General features: G+C 39.8%; 1 long non-coding RNA gene across 1 annotated transcript in view; it reads left to right on the forward strand.

Annotated features, from left to right (window-relative positions):
* LOC148126025 (uncharacterized) overlaps nucleotides 1-13569 on the forward strand; it is a 55650-nt gene that overhangs the window by 34642 nt on the left and 7439 nt on the right. Inside the window, exon 3 of the long non-coding RNA XR_015742546.1 lies at nucleotides 12940-12971. This is a non-coding gene — a long non-coding RNA (uncharacterized LOC148126025). The remainder of the gene's footprint in view (nucleotides 1-12939; nucleotides 12972-13569) is intronic.

Here is a 13569-nt window from a genome sequence, read left to right on the forward strand (position 1 = left end):
ACACTCCTTTCTAGCACTGGTGATGTTACCTAGTGAGGGCAATGAAACCCCTGCAAGAAAACAAGCAAGCTCAGAAAGCACCAAGGACCTCTCATTTTACCTCTGAGTTAAAAATATTGCCAAGAGTTGCTAGAGTATGCCAGAGTTGACTTGCTGTCAGGATTCCAGCAATCGCTCTAATTAAATCATGATTCTCAAGCCAAACTTCAACCAACTTTAAAGGATTCATTAGAGGTGACATACTGGCACTGCCCTGTATGAAGCCAACTCTGGCATACATAATTTACAGTCATCTGTGACCCTGTTTCCTCCCCCCAGGTGTCTAATAAACCAGATTCTCCAATTGAGATTGAGCACGTTCAGAGGCTGGGTGTCATCATTCACGTTCTCCAATATTTGCCGGCAAAAACTCTGGTATTTTAGTTACAGTCTTTTAAACAAACAGGCTGAAAAACAACTTCTATCCAAAGGCAGTAACTCTGTTGAATTCTACTGCATAGTGCAGTGTTGGTGTGGTGTCGGGGTTTTCAATTCAACGTGTGGAGTGTGAAGGATGTGTGTTTGTGTTTATTTTTATGATCATGATGTGTGCACTGAAGATGGTGTTTCATTTCATTGTACGAGGTGCAATGACAATAAACTAAACTAAACTAAACTAAAGATAAGAGTTGGAATGTATTTTCATAACCCCCCCGCTTTTTATGGCAATTACTAAAACAGGCACAGGAATGTTTTATGAGTTGACATCTTTATTTTATAGAGTATTCCAGCACAAGTATGTATGACTACATTTGGGACCAGAATTTCCATTGCCAAGCAAGGCTAAGTGAGTTGCAGTCAAATTTAAGACCTTTTCTTCAACAATATTGCTGAGTGATTCACTACAACTGTTAAAAGAATCATGGGAGAATTAAGCATCCCCCCATTGACTTTGCTTATTGGAAGGTCAGAAATGCAGTTGAGGACCTCAGGCCACTACAACCATCATAAATACATACCAGTTGCCAAGTGCCCAGATCTGGACTACATGACTGTGGGGAGAAGCTGCAATAGTCCTAAGTGCTCTGAGGATTGGTTGTGAGTCACTTTTTCAGTGTCATTCTAACTTCAAGTGGCTACTAAACAAAATACGTGCATGTTGTAAGACAGAAAGGCAGGATCTCTTATAACACTATGCTTCTGCAGCACCACAGTGGCTTCTTGGTGCTGGTATAAAACATCTATCCTGAATAAAACAAGCACAAATATAGTTACTGAAGAATTAAAACTGGCTTCACTTCTGCTATATATTGCTCAGACATTTTGAAAGGGGGCGCATAAGATCACTCATTTACGAGATGAGCAACTATTCCATCCATGCTTTATCAATCCATTGGAACCACAAAAGGGGAAATTTTGAGGGATTTTCAAAAAAATTTGAGGGAGACTCTTTCTCTTGATCCATTAATGGGGTTCATGGACCCAGAGAAACAATCCTTCCTCCCCAAAAAAATCTCATTTCTTTATGTCTGTGAAGATTCTCAGTTCATGTTTGTCCATGTTTTCAAGTGACAACTGGACTTTCTGGTTTTTCTTTGAAGATGTTTTGCTTCTAATCCAAGGAGCTTGTCAGATTATATTCATGAACTGGAATGGAGCATGATAACAAGGTCAGCCAATGAACAGGCATAGCAACTAAATCAGCCAATGAGAACTGTTTTGGAAACTGAAACTAAAAGTAGCATAGGTGTGGCTCTATGTTAAGCTCTGCAGTTCTGAAGCTATGTTGAGCTCTGAGTCTGTCTATTGAAAATGAAACTGCTTCTCTCCTCTTGTTTGCCTACTGAACTAAAGTAAAAGAGAAACTAACTTGCTTGCTAAAGACTCGAGCTCTGCTCTGAAGTTACTTGCAACATGTTTCTGTCTGAGTTTGCTCCATGTTGGAGAAACCTACAACTGGTTTATAAAATCTACTTATTATGTTTATAAAGATGTTAAATGAAGCATCAGCGATCTGTGTTCAACCATGTGATCCAACAGTCAGCTACTGCATTGTATCAGCCTTGTATGACCAGCAGATTAGCATCCCAAAGTAAGATGTGTGCTCACTGTGCTCTTTTAGTGACATCTTCTATCAGAGTCAAATATGGCTGCTTGCCTCCAGCCAGTTAGATAACCAGTTTAGTGCTAAGTACAAAAACAGGCTTTGGCAGTAAAGCTGCCTAAATGTTTAATGCATGTATATCAAAGAAGGTGACTGAAAACTCACCGCAAGTCACAAACCATCAAGATAGAAGCTGAAAGTGGAGAGAGTGGTTGACTCTTAGCCCTAAGCCTATAAAACTATGGTGCTTCTTTTGATACTTAATTTCTACTAATTGTCCAAGTCTGCTAACTGAACGGAATAAACGGATTCAGGAGGGCATGCAATTACCCAGGAGACATGGGAGGAGTTTTTCCTTGTTGTTTATACTTTTTTTGCAAATGCATTTATGCAACTAAGCCATTACAAACCTCAGCACAGCATTTGATTCTACTCCCCTGGTTTTCTATATCTTGCAAAAGTTGGGAGCATATGTATCTCTATCTGTATCTCTCTGTGTCTGTCTATTCTATCTAGCTATCTATGGAAAAGCTGCACAAAAGTGCACATATCCCTATAAAATGCAAAGCTATAACATAAATTCACAGGTTCACACTATAAAAAAGGATGTTGAGACTGGGAAAAAGTACAGAGAAGAGCAACCAGGATGATTAGAGGACTGGAGGCTAAAACATGATGAATGGTTGCAGGAACTGGGCATGGCTAGTCTAGTGAAGAGAAGGACCATGGCAGCAGTGTTCTAACATTTGAGGGGCTGCCACAGAGAGGAAGGGATCAAGCTATTTTCTAAAGCACCTGAAGGCCAGGCAAGGAGTAATGGATGGAAACTGATCAAGGAGAGAGATTGAACCTGGAAATAAGGGAGACATTTTCTGACAGTGAAAACAATCAACCAGTGGAACAGCTTGCCTTCAGAAGTTGTGGGAGTACTCAAGGCTTTCAAAAAGAGATTTGATTGCCATTTGTCAGAAATGGTGTAGGGTCTCCTGCTTGGGTGGGAGGTTGGACTAGATGACCTACAAGATCCCTTCCAATTCTGTTAATCTGTAAATTATGAAGGAAGGCAAGATTCTCTCCACCCCATTCTCCCACACACAAAAATGTTGCCTATGAATTTGAAGGAGTCATAAACCGACAATATATGTGGCTGAAACTGAGCAAATAAGTGAGAGATACCAATGGCTGCAGACATCACGATGTCTTTGAAACTCAGCTTCAGAAGTGACTTGGACGGAACTGACTCATCCCTGAATGCTATTGAATTTTAACCCTCCTTGTGACACCTCAACGGAATTTATCTCTCTTTCCTTCCCTATTCAGTTGCTTCTTCTGCTCACCTCATCTTTCTCCACTTCCCCATTCCACTTCTCTTTCCTCCTGTCTTCTCACCTAGGTTTACCAGATCTTAGCTAAAAAAAAAACAAACCACTCTGGACCACCTCTGGATAGTAACAATGAAATATGGATAACCCTCTCCTGCACCTCCAATTAATGGTTATTCCATTTTTGGTAGACCGGAGCTAGAAGTTTTAACTTCTCTTCTTCTTCTTGGTTGGGGTTTCTTTGGAGAAAGTGAGGGAATAATAGTGTATGTACACAAAAATACAGATGCCCAGTGCAAGTGTTACAGGGCTTTTATGTGTGTGTCAGTGTGTCTGTGTCTCTTTCTATATGTGCATCCGTGTGTGTGTGTGTGTGTGTGTGTGTGTGGATATACATGATATTGCAGAACTTCAATCTCTAATTTGAACTCCAATGAGTTCTGATGTATTTCATATTACATGGAAACATTTCACATTTCATGCAGTGTATGTCTGTGTTGTGTATATATATTCTATATTCTATCTTTCTTTTTTGAGGGGAGACAATTTTAACATCAAGTTTGTCTTGCTTTTGAGTGAATGCTCTATTAGATAAAATTACAAAACCAAAAGGATGTATTTGGAGAAATGCATGCTAATTTTTTTTATAAAGAACTTAAAAAAAATTCTCAGTCCCAACAAATTGAATTTGACCCTTTTGCAAAACAGAAGAAACTCAAAATAAATAGAACTTGACAAGCTCACAAAAATAAGAAACTCAGGCTGAAGGAAAGTGACCTGTCCTGCCACTCTTGGTGTGGCTCAGAGGTCCAAGAAGGGCTTAATACCAAGGTTGGATGGTTGACTCTAACCCCAGGAAAAGAAGATCATATGAATTGAATATTATGTTACAGGCTGAAAACAAGTAATGTACTAGACACAGAGATTTGTTTTCTTCTTTGTGAACAGTTGCACAATTCTGGGGATTCATCAGCAAAGGAGTGGTTAGTCTTTTTGATGCATCAGTCACTGCTTTACTGCAAAAGACAAGATAGTGGAATGCAATGGAATGTACTTTGATCTGTACCAGCCCTGAAAATGGTTTGTTGTATTTCAAAATCAGTTTCAAACCCCAACTCTTCAAAGTCAGATGCATGGAAGATACCAATTTTATTATAGGAAGTGCTCTGGAGTGGTTCCAGCATTAATTCCAGCGTCAGTTTCAACAACTATGAAATAAGAGACAGGTAGCCCTTGATTTGCAACAGTTCATCGAGTGACTGTTCAAAGTTACAACAGCACTGAAAAAAGTGACTTATGCCCATTTTTCACACTTATCACTATGGCAGCCTCCCCATGGCCACGTGATTTGCATTTGGATGCTTGACAACTGGTTCATATTTATGACAGTTGCAGTGTCCTGGGGTCATGTGATCACCCTTTGCAGCCTTCTGGCAAGCAAAAACAATGGGGAAGCCAGTTTCATTTAACAACCATGTTACTTATTTAACAACTTCAGTGATTCACTTAAATAAATGTGGCAAGAACAGTTGTAAAATGGGGCTAAAATCGTTTAACAAATTTCTCGCTTGATAACATAAATTTTTGATTCAATTGTGGTCGTAAGTCAATATTGTTCTTGCTTCTTATATAATAATATTTCTTACTGACGGTGAAGATAACTTAAAATTATATGTATTAACTGGATTATCTGTTGAAACTCAAGAGTGTCACTTATACAGCATATTGCTGAAATAATTGGCTGATTTCTCCCCTCTATACTGGCTTGCAAATCCCTCCCCTTACATGCAACCCAAATCATCCTTGATCATTAATTACTGGATTCAGGGTTTACGTGAGCATTGGGAGCTTAATGAAGTCTGCACTATTTTATACTAAGAATCAATTAATTAATTGGAGGAGAATCTGTTGAGTTGCCCAAACCCTTTGCAAACTGAAATGCAATCAACACCAGTACTCACACTTCTCTTAATTTTGCAATCCAGTCCTTCTAATTAAAAACAAAACAAAACAAATGGCTTTCCCCCAAAGTGGGCAACTGAGAAGAGTTGGCTTATTCCCTCATGTCTATTCACCAATGAATGGAAACTACAAAATTCTCATAGTAATTCTTGTATTTGCAATGCAAAGCTCTAACGCTTCTAGAAAAGGCTGTGATATAGTAGTGGGCCTCAGCTCACGAGAGACCTACTGGGACTATTAAGTGTTTTTTTTTACAGTGGGACCAGTATATCAAGGCAACCTGGTCTACCCAATTATGGGACAAAGCATTCTGCTTCCTCTTTCACCTTTCAGTCCCAATCCAGGAGCCTTCGCAGGCAGTCGCTTTTGTGACAAACTATTTTTTTGTGTTGAATTTCTGTTCTAGTCTCCCTTTATTTCTTTGTCAGTAAACATAAATTCAACACACACAAAAATACTGGGATCATTTGAATTAAATGGAGCAGTTTCAGCTAGGAACAGGCTTAATTGCAGTGACAGTAAGAGAGTTCAATCAGAGTCATGTGTGGCTGTTTACAAGAAGCTGCGGCAGATGCTTCAAGAAGGGAAATTCCCCTGAAAAAGCCAGATCCAGGCTGTGTGTGCTGCAGCATTGCTGGGCTTTTCCTGAGTGTGAGAGAACGATGTCACTCATCTTGAGCACACTGTGTGCTGTACCGACAGGCTGCTAGGGTGCGGTTTACAGTCACACACGACACACAGCAGTAGAGCTTGTTTGGCAATCTTTGGAACTGGCCTAGTGACTTTTGACACAGATGCAGAAGAGTTAAGCTCCATGAACCCTTTCCTTGAGTCTTTGCAAGTATTGTTTCTCCAGCTATTCATTCACCTCTTGCAAGGAATCAGAACAGAAAATAACCCAAAAAGTAATGTTAATGTTGTGATTCAGCATCCTGAATTTCTTATTTTCTTTTTAAGGGAAGTTTCTCATGAGGACTTTGAGGTGGGAATTCACACCTTCATCACCATGCTATTGAAATGTACTTGATGATTTTGAAGACCATCTAAAAGCTGCAGTTGGTCCAAAATGCAGCAGTCCAGTTATTGGTGTACTCACGTACGCAAGACTGAACTGGCTTCCCATCATCTTCTGGGTGCAACAAAGTGCTGGTTATAACTTTCAAAGCTGTACATGACTCCGCATTGGAGTACATATATGACCACCTTCTTTGATTTGCTTGACTTATATGTCTCAGGAAGAATTAGTGTGTGGTTCTCCACTTCTACGGTATGAGGTATGGAGGCTTGCAGGAGTGGTTTTTCTATTACTGCACTTCTTACTTACTCTTACTGTCAGGGCTCCAATAAATCCACCCTCATTCAAATCAAAGGTCTCTAGCCGCATCTCAGAGAAAAGTAAATTGGTTTATTAGAAGTTGCCATGTTGGTGTGTGACTGGGTGCAGCTGATACTAAATTACATCATACATTTCTCCTTGACCCTGGTCTTTTCCCCATCCCCTGGATGTGACTTCTCCAATGGGACACTTCCATCTCCAAGAGTCATCCATCATGCTCTCCAATAACTTTATGCTCTGACAATTTTGGGCTGCCGGGGTGATTATCTAGGCATTTCAAGAATGCCTTGTTTTCCCCCACTCCCCTTTTCTGGCAGCCAAAAAGACAAAAGGAGTATCTTTTTAGTTGACACTTACTTACTTACTTATTCTTTGCTATGACCTTGCTCCAAAAATTCAATCAGCTCAAACACTGCTAGCATTTTGTAAGTAACTAAAAACTTATACATGGCTTAGTGATTGTTCAAAGTTATGAAGAACCTCTCAAAAGCTATGTATGGACTAGATCTGGTGTTCTGATGGCTACACACACACACATCCATGACAGTAGTGAGATTCAATTTTTTTTACTACCGGTTCTGTGGCTTGGTGGGCATGGCAGGGGAAGGATACTGTAAAATCTCCAATCAGAAGTGGTATTTGCCGGTTCTCTGCACTACTCAAAATTTCTGCTACTGGTTCTCCAGAACTGGTCAGAACCTGCTGAATACCACCTCTATTCCATGATCATAGGACTACATTTTGAGTACTTGGCAACAGGATCACCTTTACAATGGGTTGCAACATTCTGCAGTCGCATGACTGCAATTTGTGATGGTTTTTTTTTTTTCTGGTTTCTGGCCTTTTCAGCAGTTTTTGCCAAAATACACCCAGCAGAATACATGCATTCATTTAACAATTATGGCATTTGCTAATAAGCGCTGCAAAAAAATTCATAAAATTGGGTGTAGTCACATGGATGTCCCGACTTATGACTGTGATAACTTACAATGGAAATTCCAAGCTTCGTTATGTTAGTAAGTCAAAGACTACCTATTGAATACTAAAAAAATAAACGTTATTTCAGATCACCTTTGGAGCATGAATTATTGCCACTGGTTACTAATTAGCTGATCTGTAATTGGGGTAAACAAGGCCTGTTTGGAGTAGCAGTTAAGGCTAGAATCTGGGAAACTCCAAGACCTGTTTTATTTCAGTCATAAGGCCAGCAGGGTGACTGTGGGCCAGTCAATGCCTCTCAGCCTAGGAAGGACAATGGCAAACCATTTCTGAAAAGTCTTGCCAGGAAAACTGCCAGGACTTCCTCATGCAATGTCTGAGAATTGGACTCGACTGAATGAAAGAAAAATTGAGGGTCAATTGGTTTTTTTTATATTTATAGTCATACTGTGATTCCTTTATTGTATTTTATGGATGTAGTGTAAACTGTCAAGAGTCTCCTTTGATTGCTCCTTTGATTATTTACTAGAAATAGAAAGAAAGAAAGAAAGAAAGAAAGAAAGAAAGGAAGGAAGGAAGGAAGGAAGGAAGGAAGGAAGGAAGGAAAGAAGGAAGAAAGAAAGAAAGAAAGAAAGAAAGAAAGAAAGAAAGAAAGAAAGAAAGAAAGAAAGAAAGAAAGAAAGAAATCCCAACACTTGAAAGAGGCCAGCATCAAGCATAATACAGTAGAACCTCTGGTCACAAATGCTTCTGACCACGACCAAATTGGTTTCCAATCGAAAAATTCACTTTTTTTTTTTTTTGCAGCCGATTTTCCCTTCCGCACCAATTTTTTTTTTTATAAGTGCCAAATTTCCAAAATTAGGTTTGGGTCAAAACCAAATTGGGTTATGACCAAAGTTATGGAATGAATTATGGTTGTGACCAGAGGTTCTACTGCACTTGAGAATTAGGAATTGGGTTCCAAGTGGTCAGGAACTGGCTCTTCACGTAATCTGGACAGTTTTGATAATATGAAGAAAGGAGGGAAAGCACGCCAGGCCTGGCTTCCAGAATTCTTTCCAATTCCTAATACAGGTAGTCCTTGACTTATGACTGGTCACTTAGTGACCTTATGACAAACGTTCCCAAAGGGGACCTATGACCCAGTTTCAGAGTTCTGATGTTGCCCCTATCCTGTGATCATATGCTCACCTTTGGAGCACTTATAAACTGTCCCGCCTTGATGGCTGTTTGTAAAGTTCCAGGGTTAAGTGCAGTGGTGGTATTGTTGAGGTTCGCCAGCAGCCGGTGCAGACGGCAGAGGTATCAGACAGTGAGGAAGAAAGGGAACCAGCTAGGGAGTTTGGAGAGGACTTGGATGAGGGTCCTGCTTCCAATGCAGGGATGGGGCCAGGACCAACTGAAAGTGGGGTGCTGCCTTTGGAGCCTTTGGAGTCTGGCAGCAGTGAAGCAGAGGACCCAGGGGAGCCTGTTCCCAGTGCGCGTGTGTGCAGAGCTGCTAGAAGGTGAGAGCAGCTGAAGCAGAAGGGGTGACTCAGGAGTAAGGCTGGGAGGTGATTGCCCCTCCCATAAGGGATAAAAGTCAGACCTTAATGAGGAAAAGCTTTGCAGGAAGCAAAGCAGTTCAGTAATTTCTAAATTCGTCTTGAAGCTCTGTACTCTGGTCAGTTTTTTCTGGGTTTTTTGGTTGGTTTATGTTAAGCCTTAATTGGATGTCTGTTTGTTGGCAGCATTCTACAGCACTGAAAAGTATGCTCTTATCTGGAAGAATTGTGTATAATTAGTTCTGGCTGGGAATGTAAGTAATTCCAAGTGTCACATCAAAATAGGTTTTACTTTTAAATTCAGTTTGTGTTTTATTATGTTCGATGAAGCCTGGGTCATAACAGGTATTCTACCGGTTCAGCCCAGTTTAGCCAAACCGGTAGCTCTGACGATCAGCTGCTGGGTCCTCCCATTCTCCCCGGCTCCATACTGATTTTTATTTCCTGCTTTTCAACCTCAGCTGCTTTGCACGGCACAGCCAATTGTCATGCACCAGCTGTTTTACACACAGGGCTTGCAGCAGAAGGTGAGTTGCACATGCTGTGCATGTGTGAAGCCCTCATGCATGTGCAAAGTGTGCACTCACACTGAACTGGTAGGAAAACTTTTTGAAACCCATCACTGGTCAAGTAACCACAATTCATGGTATTTTTGCTGGAAGCTGGCATTTATTTCTAGTCTATGGCAAAAACCAGCCCATAGTAAGCAACAGGTTCGCTTAACGATCATGGCAGCCAATGACTTTGGTGATCGCTTGAATATCTGCTGCACCAAAATGTCATAAAAACAGGCCCAGTCATATGGTGGCCTGCATGACAAATCTCACAAATATAATTGAGCCTGTCACCATTGCCAGGCTCAATTTATAAGTGAAGGCCTCCCTGTAGTAACTCAAATCTGTGCCTCATGATCAGGAGTAGGGGGAATTTGGAATGGAGGTATCAGCAGAATCCTGACCCACAGACCAATTGCTTCCTGAAAGTACCTGAAGTACATGAATTTGCTTAAGGTGTTCTCCAAAACATATAGATCAGGGCAATATAACTACAGAAGTGCCTGTGATAGCAGTAGCAATAGCACTTAGACTTATATACTGCTTTATACTGCTTGATAGCCCTCTCTAAGTGGGTTACAGAGTCAATTACATTGCCCCCAACAATTTGGGCCCTCATTTTACTGACCTTGAAGGTAAGTCAACCTTGAGCCTGGTGAGATTTGAACTACCAAATTGCAGGCAGCTGACAGTCAGCAGAAGTAGCCTGTAGTACTGTGCTCTATCCAATGTGCCACCGTGGTTCATCATGATCCCCCAGTGCTTTGAGACGAGTACCCAGGTTCTGTTAAAATGAGTCATGAAATTATAGAATGTGAACGAAAGGAAAATTTGGTAAGTATACGGAGACTAACTGTAAGGAATGACTAAATAATGAATCTCAATTTAATTTAGGTTAAATTTAAGTCGAGCAATTGTTGTCCTAACCTTACCTTATCTTTCTTTCTACTGCAGCCCCTTACATATCTCCCAAAGGCAGAGTACAGTCCCCAAAAGCTGGGCATATAGTTATCCTATAACTGAATTATAAAAAAAACATGCACAGCACATTTTTAAAAATTGTTTATGTGCTTTGCATCTGGGATGTGAGCTGTAGAAATGGAGCCAGAATGAACTTTCAGTCAGCAAAAAGCCAATCAGAATGAAAGTGAAATTATCAGATTGACCACAGCTAAATATACCACATATTATATACATTGCATAAACACATAAACATGCTATAACTGGGGTTTTACATTCAGAAATACTTCTGTATCAGAGGGAAATTACAAAAAAAAAAAACCCTTCCTTCTAATACTGCTAGATCATTTGTGTTATTCTAGTGATGAAACGGTATAATTTGTCCATGAAATTATTAGAACTACTTTTTCAAACATTATTTTATTTCATGTATATTAGAATAGAATAGATTTCTTTATTGGCCAAATGTGATTGGACATGCAAGGAGTTTGTCTTCAGTGTGTAAGCTCTCAATATACATAAAAGATATAAGTGATGAATCATAAATAAATATTAAATACATAAATGGAAATTATATATTGAAGTGTTTATGAAATGCAAACCAATCATTCTAGTATTTCTAATAGTTCAAGTTTCTAACTCCTAGTGAAGAAATGACACTAAAATACAGTTTGTCCTCAATTTGGATTTGTCCTTATGAACTACAATGGTGCAGTGGTTAGAGTGCAGTACTGCAGGCTACGTCTGCTGACTACTGGCTGTCTGCAATTTGGCAGTTCAAATCTCACCAGGCTCAAGGTCGACTCAGGCTTCCATCCTTCTGAGGTAAGTAAAATGATGACCCAGATTGTTGGGGCCAATATAATTGACTCTGTAAGCCACTTAGAGAGGGTTATAAATAGGTACATAAGTCTAAATGTTATTGCTGCTGCTATCACAGGCACTGCTATAGGTCCCCAAGCTAGGAGTTTAACAGGCCTGCTTTAGAGCCATAGTGGGGAAAATGAGTCTCACTGATTAATTAACAGATTTGTTGGGCAATTTTCAATAATCTTGGCTTCCTCTTGATGCAGTTGTGAGGTTTTGTGCATATTGAAGATATCTGTCTACAATCTTGCTATCACAGTAAAATCCAGTGTGCTCCAGTGCAGTGGAAATTGCCTAGTGATTTCACTGAGAAGCTCAGTCAGTGACATCTGCAGAGGAGAGGGGCTCAAGTTGACTTAAACAGTAATCACATTCTGACACAAAATTTCCTTTGTGTGATGATCCTACATGCAAAGGCCTTCCAAACTGTGAACCAGTAGTTCCACCTATGGGAGTGCAACCTTATTTAGAATTAACAAAAGGATCTCACTGGAATTGGCAAGCTTTCAAACCCAAACCATTTTGTAATGCTGTGGATTGAGTCCCAACCTGTTCTTCTCCATTGAGAGCTGGATAGCACTTCAATGACGTCCAAGGTCAAGATGTATAATTGGGTATCATCAGCATATAGATTAAACCTGGCCTGATATCAGCAGATAATCTTGCCCAACAGTTTCATGTAGATATTGAATAGGGATGAAGTCAGTGTGGAATCTTTTGGTACCTGCCAATTAAAGGGTCCTGGGCTTGATCCCTCTTCCTAGATGTTGCTGGGCTCAATTCACTTTCAGAGTAGACTTAAAGCCATCTCTTGTGGTTCCCACTGTCACCACAGTCACACATCACTCAGTATGAATCATAGACTGAGAAGGCCTCTGAGTCTAACCTGTTCCTCTATGCAGCAAATGTTTCTCAACCTCTGGTTAAAAACATAATTGTTGTCCAGACTTCTTCTTAAAATTTCTATGTTTGACCATGCTCTCTTTTGTGAGACACTTTTTTTTTCTCCATTGTGTTATTCTAATTCCTATTGTTGCTTGACTTATTCTAGCTGAATCCTCCTTCAGATAGTTCACTCAACTTTCCTTTCCTTTCCTTCTTCCCTTCCCTTTCATTTTCTTCCCTTCCCTTATCCCTTCCCTTCCCTTGTCTCCCTTTCCCTTTCCTTCAACAGAATTAAGGATTCTATTATATTGTAATACATATTTTTTTGAAAGGTAATTGTACAATTGTGCACTTTTTAGTCCTCCTCTTCATGCATGTCTCCCATAAATCATTCATAATTTTTAACTATGCAAAATGGCAAATAACATTTTGGTCATTCTTAAGCATTATTTCTCATCTAACTTTGACTTATGATATGCCCTAGGTCTACGCTGTCCACTCCAGAGATTCTGGCAGGTATGTTTTAGCAGTGTATTGGCTTTTTCATCAGAGAGAACAAAGATGGAGTGGGGGAAGGGAGGAAGGCATCAATTAAATTGTCTTGGCAAAGGATTAATACAAATATAATTCAATAACGGTGCAATTTGAAAGGACTTGTACAGATTTATACAAGTCTGCATGTGTTATCTCCTCATAATGAGCTTGCTTTCAAAAAAAATATCCTAGTTTGATAAAACAAAAGGGTTGGTGCCATTAAACTAGATAATTTGAAGGCAAGGTTTTGTCCTTCTCAATTCACACTCCAGAATTGGAGACTGAAGAAGGCACTGCTCTATAGACCGGCTCTATATCTATGAATGATACCTTCTACATCCAGCCCCTTGCTACTTTTTCCAGGCAATTATTTTAGTTGAAGAAATAGCAACATAGAGAGTTAAGACTGTGTTTTCTTTGAACTTTCTTCTTTCTTAATCCCTTAAAATGAAAAATAGATTCTTTTCACATGCATGAGGCATGACCAAGCAGGCAGGCCTTGTTTCCTTTTGATTTCCTTTATAGAGTGATCATAAGATTTTTTCCAATGTGATTTTCCTCTGTTGGTGCTAATTATAAA

This window comes from Pseudonaja textilis, chromosome 3 (genome assembly GCF_049901715.1).
Source record: "Pseudonaja textilis isolate UNSWEBS1 chromosome 3, rPseTex1.2, whole genome shotgun sequence".
Taxonomy (NCBI): domain Eukaryota; kingdom Metazoa; phylum Chordata; class Lepidosauria; order Squamata; family Elapidae; genus Pseudonaja; species Pseudonaja textilis.